At 30.9% G+C, this 12491-nt stretch overlaps 1 long non-coding RNA gene across 1 annotated transcript; it reads left to right on the top strand.

Annotated features, from left to right (window-relative positions):
- The first annotated feature begins 371 nt into the window (after nucleotides 1-371).
- LOC127718949 (uncharacterized) lies at nucleotides 372-8213 on the top strand. Its single transcript, XR_007990051.1, has 3 exons — nucleotides 372-513; nucleotides 3124-3279; nucleotides 7793-8213. It is a non-coding gene; the product is annotated as an uncharacterized LOC127718949 (long non-coding RNA).
- The last annotated feature ends 4278 nt before the right edge of the window (nucleotides 8214-12491 follow it).

Consider the following 12491-nt stretch of genomic DNA (forward strand, 5'->3'; position numbering starts at 1 on the left):
CTGTTCCTTGGTATAATTTGTATTCATATTTGGTGTACAACTTTGATTTTATGAAATAAGGTCAGTTTCCTTAATTAATATCTCACATTCCTACATAAAAAAAATACTGATACACATGTATCAATGTATTGTATGGATGGTCAAAATGAATGATTTCAGAATAAAGGTGCAAATGAAAGATTAAAAAACATAAAGTAAAACATATATATAAAACAATGGTTAAATCAGTTAAACTAATTGACACAGTCAAAATAATCATTTTGTAAGTATTAAAGCCAAATTAAATGAATATCTCAGTATTAGCAAAAAGAAGCAATAGTAATAACGTAAAAGTAAATAAATGAAAAATGATAATTTGTATGTTGACATATTTTTGTATATACACAAACTGTTAAAAACATCAGTCAAGATTATTTTTTAATTACAGATATTGAACCATTCCAGTATTGTACATGATGTAGTACCATAGGTTCCCGAGTGTTGTGTATACAGGACCTTTGTACCTCATACATGGTAGGTTTTGTATTCTGTTTATATGTGTCACACAGTGTGTTTTTGTTCTTAACGTGTCTTAAGCTTGGCTATAATATATTTTTTAGCAAGCCCGGGCCCCCCCTTTTGTGGAAAAATATGGATGATTATTTAGGGAATCACTGAAGTATGACTGGAGTGGGCCCCCCCTTATGAAAATTTCTGGATCAGCCACTGTCTTAGATACATGATTTTTTTTATTAGTTGTTATTGGCTTTCAACTAGCTGTCAGTAACTGCGAGTACTGTCAGATCTGTACTTAGTGTCTTTTTTCTTGTATGGGATGAGGGACGGATTTATACCCTGCCACGTCCAGTCTGTGTTTTTGTTTGATGTTTTTCTGCTTTGTATTGATCTGATGAGTTAATAGATATAAGAAGATGTGGTATGAGTGCCAATGAGACAACTCTCAATCCAAATCACAATGTGTAAAAAGTAAACAATTATAGGTCAAAGTTTAGCCGTCAACACGGAGCCTTGGCTCACACTGAACAGCAAGCTATAAAGAGCCAAAAAATGACTAGTGTAAAACCATTCAAACAGGAAAACCAACGGTCTAATCTATATAAAAAACTAGAAACGAGGACAACACTTATGAACCACATCAACAAAGGACAGCCACTGAACATCAGGTTCCTGACTTAGGACAGGTGCAAACAAATGCAGCTGGTTTGAACGTTTTATCTGGTGCCAACCTTCACCCTAACCTGAGACAGTGGTGTAACAATACGACATAAAAGGACACACTATAAAAAATTAATTGAAAAAAGGCTCAACTCATCAAAGCATGAATACTAACAGATTTTAGACAAAAGTTAGACCATGAAAACCAAATTACCAAATAGTTAAATTATAAACCACAGAGAAATATATCAAAGCCAAAACCAGTATGAAATAATTTTGCCAAACAACCAGTCATTTATGGACCACTCAAAAAGAGCTTGTTGAGAAGGATCTTTAACGTGCAAAGAGTGTGGTACTCCCTGAACATGGGACCTCAGATTTAAGCCTATTTCAACTGACTTTTATAGTTTATTCTTATGTTGTGCTGTTACACCACTGTCCTAGGTTAGGCGAGGGTTGAGCACTCACAAACATGTTTAACCCCGCCACATTTTTTATGTGCCTGTCCCAAGTCAGGAGCCTGTAGTTAAGTGGTTGTCGCTGGTTCATGCCTGTCATATTTGTTTTCTCACTTGAATTGTTTCATATTTTTCATGTCAGGGCCTGTTATAGCCGACTATATGGTGTGAGTTTTTCTCATTGTTGAAAGCCAACGGTTGCCTATAATTGCTAACATCCACTTCATTTGAACTTTGGTGGATAGTTGTCTCATTGGCAATCATACCACATCTCCTTATTTTTATAGAGTAACCTTTTTTGTATTGATTATTGGTCAATGGTCATTATAAAAATTATTGACCTGAGGTGTTAATTTTTATTATACTACCAAAACTACCTAGTTTTTGTCGAGCCTATGACTTTTGTCGCAGACAGCTCGACATAGGGATAGTGATCCGGTGGCGGCGTTGGCCAAGGCGGCATTAACAAACTACTTAAACGCTTAATATTTCAGAAGGTAGAAGACCTGGATGCTTCATACTTTGTATATAGAAACCTTATTTTATGAAGTTTTCGTCTATCATATGTCCTTTGTCCTTGACCTCATTTTCATGATTCAGTGACTACTTGAAAAAAAAGTTAAGATTTTTTGAAATGTTTATTTCTCTCTTATTATGAGTCATAGGATAACTATATTTGGTATGTGCATACCTTGCACAGTACCCATGCCTGTCAGTCAGTTTTCACTTGACCTTAACCTCATTTCATGGATCAGTGAACAAGGTTAAGTTTTCGTGGTCAAGTCCATATATCAGATATTATAAGCAATAGGTCTACTATATTTGGTGTATGGAATGATTGTAAGGTGTACATGTCCAACTGGCAGGTGTCATCTGACCTTGACCTCGTTTTCATGGTTCAGTGGTTAAAGTTAAGTTTTTGTGTTTTGGTCTATTTTTCTAATACTGTATGCAATAGGTCAGCTATATTTGGTGTATGGAAATATTTTATGATGTACATTTCAGTCTGGCAGGTTTTATTTGACCTTGACCTCATTTTCACGGTTCATTGCTCAATGTTTAGTTTTTGTGTTTTGGTCTGTTTTTCTTAAACTATAAGGAATAGGTCATCTATGTTTGATGTATGGAATGATTGTAAAGTGTACATGTCTGTCTGGCAGGGTTCATCTGACCTTGACCTCATATTCATGTTTCATTGGTCAATATAATGTTTTCATGGTTTGGTCTGTTTCTTGTATACTATAAGCAATAGGTCAACTATATTCAATGTGTGGAATGATTCTAAGATGTACATGTATTTCTGGCTTGGTTTATCTGACCTTGACCTCATTTTCTTGGATCATGATAAATTAATGTGATACTTGTAGTAAAACTTTGTATTTAGGGCTATCAACATAAAATCAATGGTAATAAAGTAGGCGAGACATTTCAGCGTGTGCACTATGTATATAAATATTTTCAAAAATTATACTTATTTGTTAATCTTAATTCATGTTTTCATGTTTTGCAGGTAGCGACTGAATCAAATGGAGAATCTTCAAAGTTAAATGCAAAGAAAGGAAATATGAAGATAGCCAATGCATGACATAAGGAAAAGCAGTTATGAATTTTTAAATTAGTTAATGAGAGGTCATACATCAGAAAAGACTTAAAGCAAAGTTTAGAGGTAGGAGACTTGATTGGTTGATTTTTATTAATTTTCATAAATTAAAGAGATGTGGTACAGTATGATTGCCAATGAGACAATTAATCCACCAGAGTCCAAATAATGCAGATTTAAGCAACAACTATATGGCTTTCAGCATTGAGCCCAACCCATACCATATAGTCAGCTATACAGCTGCCCCGACATTGCCTATTTATTGTTATGTGGCAAATGTTTCATACATATTCAAGATGGTTTAAAAAATAATAGATCACTGCATGTAGCTTCTGAAAATCTTGTAAAAATTGTTGGAGAGGGGAGGAACTATCACTGAAAAATAGGATTTGTTGGTGATGGCCATAAAATTTGCTTTGCGCCAAACCATCTGCAGATTCTTCATATAAAGAGTTGTTACACAGGAGACTTCAATAGAAATAGAAACATTCTTCATTAGTAATTTCATTCAAAATCTTTTATCAGATCAGACTTTTTCTGTTAAAACATATTGGTATGCAATCCTATTAGCATTTGCTTATCTTATTTGTATGGAGATTATATGGTCCTGTTCCCTCATCATGGTTCATTTACTTTGCAACGTTTGTATTACTTATATGTTAAAGTTTGTGTTTGGTCCAGTTTAAAGGGAACTACTGGTACTTATAATAAGTCAATGGTATTTGGTATTAAGTTGTATTAGCATTTCTTTTCTCCATAGAAATTATTTGGCCCTGCGTCTCAGTCCTGATTCAGTGGCTTTGGATTGTTTGCATTGTCAGAGACATATATATATATATATATATATATATATATATATGTAATCAATGGTTTTATACTTGCCATAGTTTACATGTTTTAAAAAGAATTTCCATTTTAATTTCAGGAATAAATTTAAGATTTAAAATTGTTTGCTCATTTCCCATATTTTACCTAATTGGACATAATATCTATTGATTCCATGTTTTACCTGGTACTATTATACTAATTAGTATCTAGGGTCAATATTTTGACCCCACTCCATTTAATTTGTATTTTACTAATAAATATTGGCATATCTTTTTTGCAGTCAATATTTTGGTACAGTCTGTGATTATAAAGATTTCAAAACTTAAACAACTTTGTCAAAAACCTCCATGGAATTATTTTTTTTTAAATTGGACAGAAGCTTCTTCATAATCAAGAGAGAATACCCTGAGCAAAATTAAGACTTTTCTTACTTATTTACTATATTTTACTGAAAAATGGAATCAGGTTTTTGTCAGTCAACATTAAACTTTTGCACTGACAGCAGTAGTTGTGGGCGGGACACTGATTCTACTGAACCCTTTACAATCTGTTTTCAATCTGTACTAAAATTTATAAAATGATAGTATCATAAGCATAGTTTTTAAGTTCAAACAATATTTTGGTTTATTTGTATACACGTTTCTAAATTATAAATGTTTATAGATAGCTCAAAACCTTTTTTATTTTGTCAAATTTCTAGTATTTATCTCAAATATGTTTAAAAGGGATTGTCAGTTTTCCTACCGAAGGTCGGTGGTTCTCTCCGGGCACTCTGGCTTCCTCCACCAATAAAAACTGACTGCCTATGACCCAAATTGCAATTTGTTTTATAAAACCAAACTGTTCAACTGGTCAGAAATTTGAACAAACCACAGTCAAGTCGTGAAAGTGCAAGGTGAAAAAATAAAGCATACTCATAATCCTATAAGACTTTAATTCCACTTCACTGATATTATGAAAAATCAGTCTAACAATTTATATACAAATGTTATTGTAATTGTCATGCTAAAGGTAATAGGTAGTAATTTTGAATTGCTATTAAAATGTCCAAACTAAGCTTTCATACAATTTTTCTTTCGAAAAGTCTTCTATATTCAGAAGAATCAGACATCATTTGAATTAAGACATCTTATATTCAGTAAAATATATGTGAAATTACAATACGTTGCTAGGAAGTTTCCATGGGAGATAATCAATTTTTTTTCAAAAAGTCTTGTATATTCAAAAGAATAATAATTTTAGATTATCTCCCACGGAAACTTATTAACAACATATGGTAATTTCACTTATATTTTACTAAATATAAGATGATTTTATCATAATATCATTAAAGTGGAATAAAAGTCTTATATGATTGTAAGTATGCTTTATTTTTTTACCTTGCACTTAAGAACCACTTAAAAGGATCAATATATTAAAATGTTATTTTGCTCCATTGTTGAAGCATATGATAAAAAGATCATAACATGTCATTTTTCATATCAGATGTATTAGCCCTCGGTCAATATCACAATATCAGCCCTTGAACCTTCGGCTCTTGGGCTGATAATACATCTGATATGAAAAATGCCATGTAATAATCTGATAGTATTTGTTTAAAAAATATCTTTAAAAAGATATAAAATGTCTTATTAACTATATATGATGTCTAATTGTGTTTAAAAGATTATCTTTTAAAGTTAACAAGATTTATAAAGTGTATAAGATATTTTATAAACTTCAAATTAAATAAGATATCTCATTAAGAAATAAGATATATATTTAATTTCATAAGATATCTTGAGATTGAATAATATAAAAACGGCTTGCTATACTAAAAAATAGGGTTTTTTTTTCAAGTGAAATACTCACTTATTGTGAGTGATAGGATAACTATGTTTGGTATGTTTGGGTTCCTTGATCATTGATCGAGGTTAAAGTGACATGGTCAAGTCTGTATCTCAGATACTATTAGCATTAGGTAAACTATATTTTGTGTATGGAATGATTGTAAGGTCAATCTGGCAGGTTTCATTTGAGCTTGACCTCATTTTCATTGGACATAGTTTTTGTGGTTTTGTCTATTTCCTAGATATTATAAGCAAAAGGTCAATTATATTTGGTGTATGGAATGATTGCAAAGCATACATATCCGTCTGGCATTCATATGACCTTGACCTCATTTTTGATGGTCATTGGTCAATGTTAAGATTTTGTGGTGTATTCTGTTTCTCAGATAAGGTAGGTACTATTAGTGATTGTATCACTATACTAGTATGTGGTGTATGGAATGATTGTAAGGTGTACATGTCTGTCTGGCATGGTTCATCTTACCCTGACCTCATTTACATAGGACATTTATAAGTTTATGTAAAACCTTCATATTACAGACTTTAAACATGAATTTCTATGATATAAAGTAAAACAGGCAAGACATTTCAGCATGTGCACTCTTGTTTTTGTCTCGCCTTGATGGAGTCAATAAGCGAGACATGGGTATGCTGTTTCAGGCATCGGTGGAGGCGGTGTCAACAATGTATAAGTTTGTGATAAGGTCTAGTTTATGGTGAACCACTAGTGGTAGGTCAATGATATTTGGTATGCAGTTGTATTAGCATTGGCATATCTCATTTCCATGGAGATTATTTAGCCCTGCCCCCTCAGTCATGGTCTATTGACTTTGAAACTTTTGCTTAATTTACATGTATTAGTTTGTGATTAGGTCAGTTCAAGGGGAACCATTAGTGGTAGGCCAATGTTAATTGGTATGCAGTTGAATGACCATAAGCACATCTCATTTCCATGGAGAATATTTGGCCCTGCCCCCTCAGTCATGGTCTATTGACTTTGAAACTTTTGCTTAGTTTACATGTATTAGTTTGTGATTAGATCAGTTTAAGATGAACCGCTAATGTTAAGTCAATGATATTTGGTATGCAAATTTATTGGCATTTGCAAGTCTCGTTTAGATGGAGATTGTATAGCCCCACCCCCTCATCATGGTTCATTGACTTTGAAACTTTTACATAGTTTACAAGTTAATGTTTGTGTTTAGGTTTGTTTAAAGGGAACGACTTATGATAAGTCAATGGTATTTGGTATGCAGTTGTATTAACATTGGTACATCTCATTTCCTTGGAGATTGTTAAGCCATGACCCTTCTTTGACTTTAAATATTTGCATAACTTACATGTTAAAGTATTGCTATTTTAATTTCAACATTTGCATTATCAAAATTACAAAAAGGCGAGACATATCTGTGTTAACAGTTTATATAAAATATTTTTCATTTTGTCTTTAGTTTCTATGTACATGTCCTATGACCTCCCCCTTATTCCCCTTTTGCATTTATCTGACATTAAAAGTTGTATTTTGCAATTATTCAACAATCATTTGCCAATTAAAAATTTTTCAAACTAAACTTTTCATAATAGATATAAGAAGATGTGGTATGAGTGCCAATGAGACAACTCTCCATCCAAGTCAAAATTTATAAAAGTAAACCATTATAGGTCACAGTACGGTCTTCAACATGGAGCCTTGGCTCACACCGAACAGTAAGTTATAAAGGGCCCCAAAAATTACTAGTGTAAAACCATTCAAACGGGAAAAACCAACGGTCTAATCTATATAAAAAACGAGAAACACTTATGAACCACATCAACAAACGACAACTACTGAACATCAGAACCTAAGAATGTTTCATCTAAAGCTGATTAAATTCCAACAAATAGCATACTTAAGGACTATAAATGTTGTTTTTACTTTTCAGTATGTTGAGAGAAGTTCAGAACAAGTTATTTTGTTTGAAGAGGAATCACAGTGGTCAAGACTTCATCTTTGAATAAAGTGAATTGTATTAGAAGTGAAGCCTTAACAGTCATGAGACAATAATCAATATTTAATTGTTTATTTCAAAGACTATGTGGATGTAAACTGACTAGCATTTATATGACTTAAATGTGGCATTTTTCATATGAAGACATACATGGGCAAAGAATTGGATGCGACAACAATTTGTATGCATTTAAAGACTTGAAGAACTTGTACTGTTTTCTTCAGATTTTAAGAGAATTAATGTTTAAGACCGTAAATTCTGTGTATGAAATGAAGAATGTGTGCTCATTAAATGAATTATAAAAATGTTTTCTACCTTGAATCTATAAAAACAACATAAAAGATAGACAAATTTCTTTCTTTTTTTCGTGACACTTATTACAGAATTAATTCTTATATACTAATTCTTGATAGATGTGCTTCGAGAAATTCCACACAAGGTGTCTTTTGCAAGTCTATTTGTTAGCCTGAAAGTGTAACTCAATGGGTTATCAACACAAAAAACTACAGTTAACTTTCAGCCATATAAAAATAAGGAGATGTGGTAGGATTGCCATTGAGACAACTATCCCTAAAGGCTAAGATCAAAGATAATGAATGAATTATAGATTATCATGGATTTCAATACAAAAAAAAGATCACCATATAACATTCAAATACCATTAGGTACTAGTAGTTATAATCGTTTATTGTTAAAGACTGTATTTTGACATTTTCATATCTTTCTGGTTTTACTCTATTGTTGAGTTACTGTCACACTGTGTTTACCCAAAGGCCACATCTTCAATCTCATATGAAAACCTTCATGAAAATCAGACCTAGACTACTAAGTAAATTTTTTATAGAAAAAAATATTCACTATTTACCACAGGAAACTTAGAATCAAGGTGTTTATGTTATTATTGCAGTAGGTTCTTCAGTATCTACATTTTATAAAATTTGTTCAGTGACTGACATGAAAAACATGATAATGATGTTACTTATCAGTAAGCATTGGATACTTGTAAAAAGTTTGGGAAGTTAAGCCGCTCTCTGTGTTTAGGGTTCACAGATGCTATACCTCTGCTCTAGGTATAGTAACGTCCCCTACCATACGGATACCAAGTATCTACTATTACTGGTACAAACTGACTGAGTGAGGCGGCTCGGTCAAAACTTTTGGTGGGTGGGGATATTTTATCTACCATACATACCAATTATTCGCTATAACTGGTACAAACTGAGTGCGACCGCTCATTTTGAGCAAGGTGGCTCAGTTTGACAGAGCGCGGTGGCACTGTCAATTTTAACAGGTAATGGTATTTTATTTGTTTTTATCAAATTTTAATTGGGAATATTTTACGGCTTTTATCCAAATTTTAAAATTGGGATGTTTTACTGTTTTTATCCAAATTTTAATTGGGGATTTTTTATTGTTTTTATCCAAATTTTAAATGGGGATGTTTTACTGTTTTTATCCAAATTTTAAATGGGGATGTTTTACTGTTTTTATCCAAATTTTAATTGGGGGTCATTTTATTGTTTTTTAAAGGGACACGGTATTTTATTTGTTTTTATCAAATTTTAATTGGGTATGTTTTACTGTTTTTATCTACATTTTAAATGGGTCATTTTATTGTATTTTATTTGATTTTATCAAATTTTAATTGGGGATATTTTACTGTTTTTATCCAAATTTTTAATTGGGGATGTTTTAGTATTTTTATCCAAATTTTGATTGGGGATGTTTTAATGTTTTTATCCAAATTTTAATTGGGGATATTTTACTGTTTTTATCCAAATTTTTAATTGTGGATGTTTTAGTATTTTTATCCAAATTTTAATTGGGGATGTTTTAATATTTTTATCCAAATTTTGATTGGGGATGTTTTAGTGTTTTTATCCAAATTTTAAATGGGTCATTTTTTGTGTTTTAAAGGGACTGGGTATTTTATTTGTTTTTATCAAATTTTAATTGGGGATATTTTACTGTTTTTATCCAAATTTTAATTTGGGATGTTTTATTGTTTTTATCCAAATTTTAAATGGATCATTTTATTGTATTTGAAAGGGACAGGGTATTTTAATTGGGTATGTTTTATTGTTTTTATCCAAATTTTAAATGGGTCATTTTATTGTATTTTTAAGGGACAGGGTATTTCATTTGTTTTTATCAAATTTTAATTGGGGATATTTTACGGTTTTTATCCAAATTTTAAATGGGGATATTTTACTGTTTTTATCCAAATTTTTATTGGGGATGTTTTAGTATTTATCCAAAATTTAATTGGGGATGTTTTAGTATTTTTATCCAAATTTTAAATGAGTAATTTTTTTGTGTTTTAAAGGGACTGAGTATTTTTTGTTTTTATCAAATTTTAATTGGGGATATTTTACTGTTTTTATCCAAATTTTAATTGGGGATGTTTTATTTTTATCCAAATTTTACATGGGTCATTTTATTATGTTTTAAAGGAACTGGGTATTTTATTTGTTTTTATCAAATTTTAATTTGGGATTTTTTAATGTTTTTATCCAAATTTTAATTGGGGATATTTTTCCGTTTTATCCAAATTTTAATTGGGGATGTTTTACTGTTTTTATTCAAATTCTAATTGGGGATGTTTTACTGTTTTTATTCAAATTCTAATTTGGGATGTTTTACTGTTTTTATCCAAACTTAATTGGGGATGTTTTACTGTTTTTATCCCAATTTCTAATTGGGGATGTTTTACTGTTTTTTTCGAATTTTAAATGGGTCATTTTATTATGTTTTAAAGGGACTGGGTATTTTATTTTTTTTTATCAATTTTTTATTGGGAATGTTTTACTGTTTTTATTCAAATTTTAAATGGGTCATTTTATTTGTTTTTATCAAATTTTAATTGAGGATATTTTATGGTTTTTATCCAAAATTTAATTGGGATGTTTTAGTATTTTTATCAAAATTTTAATTGGGTATGTTTTACTGCTTTTATTCAAATCTGAATTTGGGATGTTTTACTGTTTTCATCCAAATTTTAATTGGGGATGTTTTACTGTTTTTATCCAAATTTTGATTAGGGCTGTTTTAGTGTTTTTATAATAATTTTAATTGGGGATATTTTTGTATTTTATCCAAATTTTAATTTGGGATGTTTTAATGTTTTTATCCAAATTTTAAATGGGTCATTTTATTGTTTTATCAAATTTTAAATGGGGTATTTTACTGTTTATATCAAAATTTTAAAAGGATAATTTTATTGTTTTATCAAAATTGTAATAGGGTATTTTACTGTTTTATCAAAATTTTAAACCTTTCTTTTTATCAATATTTTAAATACCCAATCATGCCAATGTCAAATCAGAGACTTTAAAACTGGTACTCAAAAAGGAAGAGGCAGGTGTCTTACTGCGGGCATTTGTCTTGGTGAACTAGCACCTTAAAGTCCAGATAACCCACAGGCCAGCTGGCTAGTACAAGCAGACAGGTACTTTTGTACCATTTGGCATTTTAAAAACTTTTGACAAATTTTACTTTTTTACTTTTATCTTTTTGTATTTATCTTTTTTTTTAATTGTTTTGAAATATTATTAACATCTTTCAGTTAAATACACATTTTGGCAGCATAATGGTTATCCAAGGATAGTTTCTTTTTATAAAATTTGCATAACACATTTTGGCGTATTGTAACTTTGGCTGTTACTTTAGATTTCAAGAAATGATATGATAACCATTTAATATTGAAAATAAAAACTACAACTTCAAAGTTGGCTCAATACTAACAAAAATTCCATATTTCATTTCAAAGTTTTGATCTTCTTTTCAATGTTGGAATTTTTATTCTTCCATGCTTCATGATTAAAAATCTTTTCATCAACTAACAAACTTAACATAGGATATCTAACACACAGAGTAGGCTAATATAGGTGGCTAAAGTTGGATTCGAGAGAATGGAGGGAGGGAGAAATGTGAAGAATTGAGAGGGTAAAGATGTATGTTCTTTAGGGAGAAAAAGGAAGAATTGAGAGGATGAGTAATATTGAGAGTGGCATGCAAAGAAGTAAGTTTGGGAGGGAGTGAAAGAGGGAAAATGTTAATTACTGCATAAGCTTGTTGTACTGGTCAAAAAGGAAGTGCAGTTTCTCTTTTCTCTCGTAGTTTCTATTTTCTTCAGAAATGTGTTAATATTTTAACTTCTGAAATTACTGCTGTCTAAAAATATACAAGTTAACAGCCTTTCTTGTTACTGATTATGTGCTTCTTATATATAAACATTGCAGCACTTCACAGTGACTAGATAGGGTTGCAGCTTTTCAACAATTTTAACAGCATTCTCTAAGGGAGCTACCAAAAAAAATACAAAATATAAAAATCAAATGGTAGTCCCCAAACAGTTCTATATGTAGTAATATAGACACTTACACTTTATGAATGTTTCTTTCATTCTGAGAAATTTTGCTTTCCAATCTTTTGAAATGCCTGCTCAGCATCTTTTTACAACTTTCTTTGTCATATTCTTCTTTGTGCATCTTTGCTGTAAAGTTTATTATTCATTCTCATCATATGGGTTTTATATATATATCAGCCTTAAAATGTTGTAATGTTTTGTAGTTATCTAATATTTCATGGTCGACTAAATTTTAGTCTAATTTTTGTTGAGCCTGCGACCTGA

Source organism: Mytilus californianus, unplaced genomic scaffold (assembly GCF_021869535.1).
Source record: "Mytilus californianus isolate M0D057914Y unplaced genomic scaffold, xbMytCali1.0.p SCAF_10, whole genome shotgun sequence".
Lineage (NCBI taxonomy): Eukaryota > Metazoa > Mollusca > Bivalvia > Mytilida > Mytilidae > Mytilus > Mytilus californianus.